At 46.2% G+C, this 10,044-nt stretch overlaps 1 long non-coding RNA gene across 1 annotated transcript; it reads right to left on the bottom strand.

Annotated features, from left to right (window-relative positions):
• Positions 1 to 553: 553 nt before the first annotated feature.
• On the bottom strand, positions 554 to 8,960 carry LOC309344751. Its single transcript, XR_014157853.1, has 2 exons — positions 7,615 to 8,960; positions 554 to 759 (listed from the first exon to the last, which is right to left on the bottom strand). It is a non-coding gene; the product is annotated as an uncharacterized lncRNA (long non-coding RNA).
• Positions 8,961 to 10,044: the final 1,084 nt, after the last annotated feature.

Genomic DNA, 10,044 nt, shown 5'->3' with positions numbered 1-10,044 from the left:
AGGCTCCTCATATATATATATAGATATAGTTGTAAAATATTTTGTACTTCTTTGATTTTACCACCTGAGGGATTGATATAGGCACAAAAGGCATTATGATCTTCAGATGGACAGCAACTCCGTTGACCCTGTGTGAGTGGTGGAATCTAAAAATGAAAACACTTTTTTAAAAAAAGTGTTTCGAAGAATATATTGAATTTGCCATAAGCTCACAATCGCCATCTAGTGTCACATTTGTATAATACACCTTAAACATACTTCAAATGTCATATTTGTAGCCGTAGAGCTGAGTTCAGTGTCCTGGGCAAAGGTGGTTGGGATCCCAGGATAAATATGAGGTGCAAGTTTTTGCATGCAGTGGTCTCTATGATAAGCCAGTCATGTCTTGTGCTGAGACTTATAGTTTAGGGCAAACTACAGTTCCCATAATTCTTGCGGGGTGGAGTCATGTGCTGTAATGTTATGCCATGTCCACAACCACTAACCGCAACAAAGAGGAATACTTTCTGGTGAATTTTCCTTAAATTGTCTTGTCTCAATTATATTTTTAGCGTTTCTCTTGAATTTTTTTTATTGATTTGAGATTTGTTTTAAATACAGAACGTAATCTGCATTTCATCCAGTGTTTAATCCAGAAGCCGGCCAGCTTTGGTGGAAAGATTAGCAAGCAAATATTAGCACTGCTCGATCCAAGGAATACTTGGGAGGCTTTTAAACCAAGCCCAGTCAGAAAGCAGATACTGTACGGTGTGAAAACCCCTATGAAGAAAAAGAGAAAGGTCAGAGCACTTTCTGATGGGAGTTTCCCAGTTTGGGAGAGAGCAGGAAAGCAAAGGTCCCTTTGTAGTCCAACCCTCTGCAAGGGAATAATCTTTTTGCCCCCTCAAACCCAGGACTTTAAGATGGAAAGTCTCCTGCTCTGCAGACTGAGCTGTCCCAGTGATTTTCGGTATCTGGGCATGCGCAGAAGCAATTTCCAGCGCCGCAGACATGCACAGATGCGATTTCTGTGGGAGTGATCTGGCCCATGGCCGGTAAACCTTGCCAACCCCTGGGTTAGGGTTAGGATTTTGTTAGGGGTGGGGTTCCCTTCTTGCCAGGGAACTCTGGGAATATGGGGCTCAAAGGATGGCCCTGAGATTAAGAGTCTTGTGCTCAATGCGCTATACGGATTGATCTAAATAACAAACACCATTTTTTATTATTTAATAATTTACAGTGGTGTAAAATAAAGGGCAAAATAAAGAAATAAATAAATAATCCCTCAACTGCCAAAACAAATGGTCTTGTAGCACTGTAAAAACGTAACAGATTTTGGGGAAACTTTTTTAAAAGAGTCAGGGGGCCTTGGTGGGTGCTAAAAAGGGTGTCTGAGGGTGCCACGGAGTCCACATGCCACCCTGGGAACCTCAGTCTTGTTCAGTTTCTGTTAATTGATTCTCATGAAAACTTGCAGATTCTGGCTTCACACAATTAACTCAAGGCAGTGTCAATTTACTCTTGGCAGAAAGCCAAGGTCTGCTTGACCTAGAAACTACTTACTCTGATTGGTTAACGACCAGCACTCAACTCTGTTATCTAGGAATGCTAGCACAGTTTGGTGTTAGGTGTGTTAGGAGAAGGAGTGCTGTGTATGGTTAAGAGAGAGAGAGAGAGAGAGAGAGAGAGAGAAAGGATTTATTTTACTTTGTTTTTGTATGCAGAAACTCTGCTGGTTTTTTTTCCTTTTAATAAATCCTGTAAATAGTTATTCTGAGTCTAGCTGACTAGTCATTTCCACCTCAACTAGCTTCTTCGCTGTGCAGGAAAACTCTGCTACGTTTGGGCTAAAGCCATTAGAGCTATGCCTGACACTTCAAAGTTCCAAGAGGTTATGGGTATTGTGCTGCCAGCCTGAGTTGTGGTGGTGTCAGCATCAACGGTGTTGGTTCCAGTAGTTCCGGAAATTGTTGTTCCTGTTGGTGCAGCAGATGGACACTGGCTGGTTCCTGACTGTTGTGAGCTGGTGACGCAGTGGACACAAGGACAACAGCTGCAGCGTGTGAGTGCTGGGTGCTGTGGTTCCTGTTTTCTCTCTCGGTGGTTGCGAGTAGCTGGTTCTGGGTTCCAGGGACATCGCTCTCAAGATGGCCTCTCAACCAGTTCAGATGGCTTTTGAGCGTCTGAATGACTCCAATTACTTGCTGTGGTCGGAACGCATGCAGGCAGTGCTGCAGAGGGATCGTCTCTGGCAAGTGGTGAGTAAGTTTCCTGCGAAGCCTGATGATGAAGACCTCGATAAGGACCAAAGAGCAAGGGCCACAATTGTTTTGGGGCTGGAAGATTCCCAGTTGCCGTATGTGAGGGGAATCAAGACAGCTAGAGGTGTGTGGCAAGCACTTAAAGAACTTCATGTGCGTGAGACAGCGGTTTCCAAGCTGTTCATTCGCAGGGCATTGTACAAGGCAATGTTACAGCCTGGGGTTACAATGCAGGAACACCTACACAGTTTACAGTTAAAGTTTGCTGCACTACAGGAAAGAGACTGTGCGTTAGACCAGCAGGAGAAGGTGGCTATTATTTTGAGTTCTCTCCCGGAAAGCTGGGATAATTTAGTTTTGTCTCTAGAAGGCATACAGGAGCATGATTTATCAGTCAGTTACGTTACTGGGCGTTTGATTGAAGAATGGCAGAAGAGGCAAGAAAGGTCGTTTGCTGCAGAGGCTTCTACAGACGGGTGGTTTGGAAGGAGTTCTTATGCCGTGCCAGAGGTGAAGCAAAAGCAGCGTACCAGTGAGGAGTCAGCGTTTGCTGTTAGGCGTTGTTTCCGATGTGGGTCTTCAGCGCATCTAAAACGACAATGTCCGGAGTTGGTCAAGTCTCAGTGGCCGATGCAAGAGCAGAGACGAGATCAGCAGCAGCAGCAGCATAAAAAGAAATTCTTCAAACGAAAACAGTCGGCTCAGCTGGTGACCGCCGAGGTCAAGATTGCTGATGAGAAACAAGCTGTCTGGGTGGTCGATTCGGGAGCGTCTCGGCACATCGTAAATTCAGATGAATTGTTTGTTTCCAAGAACTCAGCACAGCGCAGCCAGGTGGCCCTAGCAGATGGAAGTACTTCTGAAGTGATTTCGGGGGGTGCAGTTTTTGTTCCTTGTTTTCGTGAATGCCTGCAAAATGTACTTTGTGTGCCTTCATTAAGGAGCAATCTGATGTCTGTAGATTGTTTGCTAAAAGCTGGGTTTAAAGTGTATTTTGAAGGAGACAGTTGCATTATTAAGAAGGCTGGTGAGATTTTAGGCACTGCTAAGTCAGAGGGAGGCTCGTTTTGGCTTAAAACAGGATCTCAAGTTGCAGCAGTAGTCAGTAAATCTCAGCCTGCAGTGAATAACAAAGCTATACATGACAACTGTGTGCACTTATTGCATAGGAAAATGGGGCATGCTGGCTGGAAAAGTATACTAAAAATGTCTGAATTGGCTGATGGGGGTAATTTAAAGAGTTGTAACAAGTACCTTGACTTGTTAAAACCCACAGAGTCTCTTACCCCAGAAGTGACAGAGTTAGTGAGTCACCGCTACAGCTGGTTCACATGGACGTAATTGGTCCATTTGCTGTAAGCAGGGATGGATCGCGTTTTTCATTAACAATTGTGGATGACGCCACGCGTTACTCTTGGGTTTTTCCCATGAAGAATAAGGGTGACGTGTTCACTAAGTTTAAAGGCTGGGTGGCATCTGTGGAAAGATTTCTGTCCATTAAACTCAGAAGGATTCAGACGGACAGAGGTGACGAATTTATGTCAAATGCTTTTAGAGATTGGTTACAAAAGCGTGGCATTGGGCATAGAAAAACGAATGCTTTTTCCCCAGAGGAGAATGTCGTTGCAGAGCGAAAACACAGATCTTTACAAAATATGATGTTTGCCATGCTTGATGATGCTGATTTGCCCATGTCTTATTGGGGGGAGAGCATGCTCACCGCGTGTTATCTCCAAAATAGGCTTTTTCATCAAACAATAGGTACAACCCCATACTTTAAATTGTTTCAGAAAAAACCCAAAATTGACCATTTGCATGTGTTTGGATCAAAAGCCTGGGTATTAATTCCAAAACAAATGAGAAAGAAGGGAGATCCTAAGACCAAACAGTTAGTGTTTGTGGGTTACCAGGAGCTGGGAAAAGGTTTCCGCTTTGCTGATGGGACAAATGGCATTGTGATCTCCAGGAATGCCAATTTTTGTGAACATAGTGGCTGGGAGAGACTACATGCCAATACTGAGGTTTGGTTTGAACCTTCCCAGGCGCTTCATGACTCTGAAGGTAAACATAGAGAATCAGAGTCTGAGGGGGAGGAAAGTTCAGATAAGAGCTCTCAAGAAAGTGGAATTAGCCAGAGACCAGTTGCTAAGCAACAAAAGAGAGGTCGTAGTTCTGAGGAGGAAAGTGGGTCAGAAGAAAAATTTTCTCCCAGAAGATCTAAAAGACAAAACAAAGGAGTGCCTCCGGTGCGTTTTTCTCCAGATACTGCAAATGTGTTTAGTGTAATTGCGGAGCCCAAGAGTTTTCAGGAGGTGTTAAAGTTACCAAAAGAGGAGGCAGAGCTCTGGAAACAGGCAATGGAAGAAGAGATGTCCTCTCTGAATGAGCACAAGGTCTTTACACCAGTAGCAGCGCCTGAGGGGGCAAAGATTGTAGGCTGCAGGTGGGTGTACAAACTTAAACCTCTGGTGACAGGAGAGTACAAATACAAAGCTCATTTAGTGGCTCAAGGATACTCTCAGAGGCCTGGAAAAGATTATGACGAGACTTTTTCCCCTACTGCTAAAGGGGACAGTGTAAGGCTGATTCTAACGCTTGGAGCAAAGAGAAAACTCCTGTTAAACCATTTTGATATCCAGACTGCATATTTACATGCATCAATATCAGAAGACCTGTATCTAGCCGAACCGCCTGGTTATGAGACAGGTTCCAATAGAGTGTTGAAATTAAACAAAGCTCTATATGGTCTCAAACAGGCGGCAAGATCTTGGAACAAATGTTTCCATGAGGCCTTAGTGTCATTTGGTTTCAAGCAGAGTACAGCTGACAATTGTGTTTATGTACGTGGTACAGGCAGTGATCAAGAGTTTTGTCTGATTTATGTAGATGATGTATTGTATGCTTGCAAAACAGATAAACAAACTAAAAGGTTTGCCAAGCAATTGTCCAGTAAGTTCAAAATGAAGGACTTAGGCCCGGTCAGGACGTATCTAGGGTTGGAAGTGTGCTGGGCCCAAGATGGCAGCTGCCTAATTAGTCAGCAGAACAAAGTTAAACAACTACTGACTACATACAGGATGCAGGATTGCAAAGGAGCAGTGGTCCCTATGGATCCAGGTTTCATAAAAACACTTCATATAGATGAGAGTCCTGAATTTGAACATCCTGATATATATCATTCTGTAATTGGAAGTTTATTGTATCTAGCACAGTGGTCCAGACCTGATATTAGTTACGCAGTAGGCATATTGAGTAGATTGGTCTCAAAACCCACACTAAATGCCTGGAAAGGGGTAAAACAAGTTCTGAGATACCTCAAACAGACAATTGGCTATATGTTACAATTAAATTCTTCAGAGGATGAAATGTTGAGTTGCTACTGTGATAGTGACTGGGGAAATTTGCCAGATAGAAAATCTGTCACAGGACTAGTCATAATGGTCGGTGGAGCTTTAATCAGCTGGCGGTCACGCAAGCAAGATGTTGTAAGTGTGTCATCAACGGAATCCGAGTACGCCGTATTGAGTGAATTGTGCAACGAGGTGATTTATTTCAAGCATTTGTTAGCAGATTTAAATGTAAATTGTGGAGAACCAGTACGAGTTTACATTGATAATCAGGCTTGTATAACCTTAAGTAAAACAGAGGGTTTCAAATCACGTTCCAAACATATCTCTGTAAAATACCAAAATGTACGTTGCTGTGTACAAGACAATATAATCACATGTACTTATGTATCAAGTGAAGAAAATGTAGCAGATGTATTAACTAAACCATTGGCAAAGATAAAGAACAAGCAAATGTGCAAGGGTTTAGGTTTGCTGGAAAAATAATCTCCTACATAGGTGTTATTTGATGTTAATTGTCCAGCAGAATCTGTGAGGGGGTGTTCAGTTTCTGTTAATTGATTCTCATGAAAACTTGCAGATTCTGGCTTCACACAATTAACTCAAGGCAGTGTCAATTTACTTTTGGCAGAAAGCCAAGGTCTGCTTGACCTAGAAACTACTTACTCTGATTGGTTAACGACCAGCACTCAACTCTGTTATCTAGGAATGCTAGCACAGTTTGGTGTTAGGTGTGTTAGGAGAAGGAGTGCTGTGTATGGTTAAGAGAGAGAGAGAGAAAGAAAGGATTTATTTTACTTTGTTTTTGTATGCAGAAACTCTGCTGCGTTTGGGCTAAAGCCATTAGAGCTATGCCTGACACTTCAAAGTTCCAAGAAGTCTGGACCCTAATGATGAAGCGAATCACCAGTCCCTACATAATGGGAACACCATGTGTAACATTAACCCCACAAGAGAGGTTGGTCTTTGTTCTCGGCTGGGAGCGGAGCGATTGAGAGAGTGAGGAGATGCAGGCACAGTAGGTGAGAGATGCTCCCAGGTTGTCCTTGTTGCAGTTCAAAGGCCTGGGACGTGCCTCCTTTGCATCCAGCTCCCCAAGGCCACCTGCATGACACCCACTTCCCAAAGAAGAGAATTACAGAAACTTGTGTGCCTTCCATTTCGGGAGAAACTTCTCAAAGGAATATTTGCTCCGTTACAGGTAATGGGTGACCTCTCCTTCTGTTTTAGCTGATTCTGGAAAAACAAAACACCATGGGTAAAATTTTCTGTGCTGGATTGTTGATATTGTCCTGTGTTTTGGCAGGTGAGTTCGTCAGAGTGTTAAATAAATTTATCCCAACAACACAAATGAGGGATGTTTTCCTATTTGTTCCTATTTGTTCTTTGACTGTTTGTGCATTAAATTGTGCAAAGATGTGATTTCTCCAGGCCAATGAGACATGGCCTGGAGAAAGCAGATAGAGGAAAGTTTTTCTCCCTCTCATAACAGTAGAACACACGGAGCTGGACGCTGGAAGATTCAGGACACATCAAAGAAAGGAAGTACTTCTCTACAAAGCGCACATTATGGAACTCTGTGCCATAAAAGGCAGTGGTGGCCACCAACTTGCAACTTGCGCTCAGGATTTCCCCCAGGGTAAGCCCCATTTCAGCTAGCATACTCTGCACCCTCCTCAAATGCTTTGGCCTGGTTGGGAGGTTTCCTGGTAACCCCCTCCCTTCCGGTGGTGCCAATGTTCCCCTGGCCTCGAATGCCCCCTTGACCAGTCACCACAACCCCGTTCATCTCCACTGTCGCCCCAGTCCTCGGTGTGGGCAAGGGCCACGCAGCTGCTTGGCAGGCATGGCTTGCCTGGGGTGCAGCTCCGGGGACTTGGAAATGTTGGAACGGTTAATGAGTTGCCTCCAAGCAATCTATCTGGTTGGCCAGGTTTTGGGGAGGTGGAAAATAAAGCTTTACTTTGGGGGCCACAGTTCATGAACTACACGTTGTCCAGTGCCACACTCACCGAGGAGAAGGTCACCTGCGCTCTTGACATGCTCCAGATAAGGAGCCGGCCGGGGAGGGCGAGGAGCCCAAGACCTACCTGGATAGCACTGTGGACTCTTCCGGTGTAGGCCAGCAGGGGGTGCCAGGTGCCTGAGGATGAGGCAGGGCTTTGCCACAGGGGACAATGTGGTCGCCGTGGCTCAGCTCCACAGGGAAGCTCCTGTTGAGTCCTGCACAGGAAGGGCGGAGGGGTGAGGAACCAGGGGTCATCTAGCCTGACCCCTGCAGGTGGGAACCATAGATATATAAACAGAGGAGATGGGACCCGGGGGGGTCATCTAGCCTGACCCCTGCGAGAATTGCAGAATGACATCTCATCTCAACCGCTCTCATTTTTACTGGTCAGCTGCCAGGAATCCCAAAGGGGGACGGGAAGCAGGGCATCAGTAAATTTCATGATAAGAATGGTATTTCATTATGCTGGCCCTACCAGGCGGGTCAGTGGTCTGGAAATCAAAAAATAATAATTATATGATATCACCACGATATGTCCTGCAGCATAGAAATGTAATATGTGATATCAATACGGAATTATGACAACTGTGCCTGGTGGCATTTCCTCCACACAGGGAAAAAGGCCAAGTACATGGCTCTGCGCCTGTTGGTTTTCCGACCAGTGCCCCAAGCTTACCTTTCTCAGTCATACTGTACCAGGTGCGGAGTTCACAGGCTGTGGCTGCGTCACTCATGGTCAGGAAGTGAAGTCAGGCGGCTTGGTTCGCTGCTCCGAGGTGCTCATGTACCAGCCTGGTTGGGGGGCACCAGGTCAAAGGGGTGCTCTAACTGCTAAGCAATGCTTCTCTGCCTTTCAAATGAAGCAAGTTTACCCTGGTCGGTGCCCAGCATGTGGCTGAAGGGGAAGTCAGGGCCACGCACCCAGCCTCTGCCCCACCCTGGGCGCCACCAGTACCCAGACATGCTGATGTCCTCCCAGCTGCAGGCGGTGCCTTCAAAGTCGCAGGCCAAGGCGACACTTGGTGGTGCCAGCCCATTCCGGTAGCCTAGAAGGAGAAGGAATCAGGTGCCCTGAGCAAGCTACAGTTCCCAGAATTCAGGGCACCAAGTGATGTTCCTCCTATGAGCTACAGTTCCCAGAGTTTCCTAGGAAGAGAAATGGGCTTGGGAACTAGATCTGTCAAGGGATTCGCAACCCTCTACACCCAGAGCAAGCAATAGTTCCCAGGGTGCTTTGGGGGACATCGTGGGAACTGTAGTTTGTTCCGTTTCCCAAAGAGACCCTCTCAGAGCTATATCTCCCAGAGTTCCCTTGGGAAAGGTTGTGCAGAATATTCTCTCCCCCCATAAGAAACTAGTTCCCAGGGTGCTTCCCAAGCGATAGCGATGGAGAAGATGAACCTGGCGACTCTGACACTCTCATGGCAACAACTTCTAAAGAACTTCATGTCGTAGATAGATTGCTGAAAACAAGCACCCAGGCTATACTCGGGCCTTTGCCTAAAACTCCTAAAACTTACAAGAATGACTGACTCTATTGCATCTTTGGCGAGATAAGACGGACGGAGTCTCTGAACATGAAGCGGCTCTCTGCTGGCTAGTGACCCCCATTTTACAGCACATGCCTCTTTAATACTCCCAAAGGCACAGAAAGAGTTAATAGCCCGGCTACCTTATGAGGGAGAGAGGGATTTACAGTTAGTGGACCAGTGTGGGGCTCCCCTCGCTACCTGGGGTGTGGCTGGATGGGTTTTACCTATTGGGGATGTTTGTCCTGCTGATTTTTCATCTCAATATCATACCTTTTCGATTTGGGAGACTTGGCCCAGGGATGTTATGTTATCATTCCTCTACAGGGGAGGCTAGCGTGGGGTCTGGGATTGCCACCGTCAAAGGGCAAGGGAGGAACGGCAGTGGGGGTAAATATTATCTATGAAGGATTTTGAGATGCGATGATGCTCGAACCCCTTCCAAGCTACGCCCCATCCCAAGGGACATGAGCAGGGCTTATCCACCTCCGTCATTGGTGCTGTGCAATGCCAGGTCCATAGGCAATAAAACTGCCACCTTGCGAGACTTATCTCATTGGGGGTTGACGTGGCTTGTGTGACAGAGACCTGGGTGCATGAAGGCGAAGTATTCACCTTTTATGTGATGTCACCACCAGGTTTCTCCATCCTCCACCAATCGCGGACTGTGGGCCGGGGGGAGGGTTAGCGTTGTTAATCCAGAAGGATTGCTCTTTCAGGGCTCTGCCATCACCATCAATCTCCAGCATTGAATGTGTTGGCCTAGTGTGGGGCACAAAGGAGAGCTTGGCTGTCTGGCTGGTGTACCAACCACCAGTAGCCACCCTGTCAGGCCTGTTGGATGTGGTGGCAGGCTGGGTCTTGGAGGTTTTGGGGGACTTCAACGTCCATGCTGATGCCACCCTCTCCTCACAGGCTCT

Source organism: Podarcis erhardii, assembly GCF_964252035.2.
Source record: "Podarcis erhardii genome assembly, chromosome: 6".
Taxonomy (NCBI): domain Eukaryota; kingdom Metazoa; phylum Chordata; class Lepidosauria; order Squamata; family Lacertidae; genus Podarcis; species Podarcis erhardii.
This window is presented reverse-complemented; position numbering and strand designations above follow the sequence as displayed.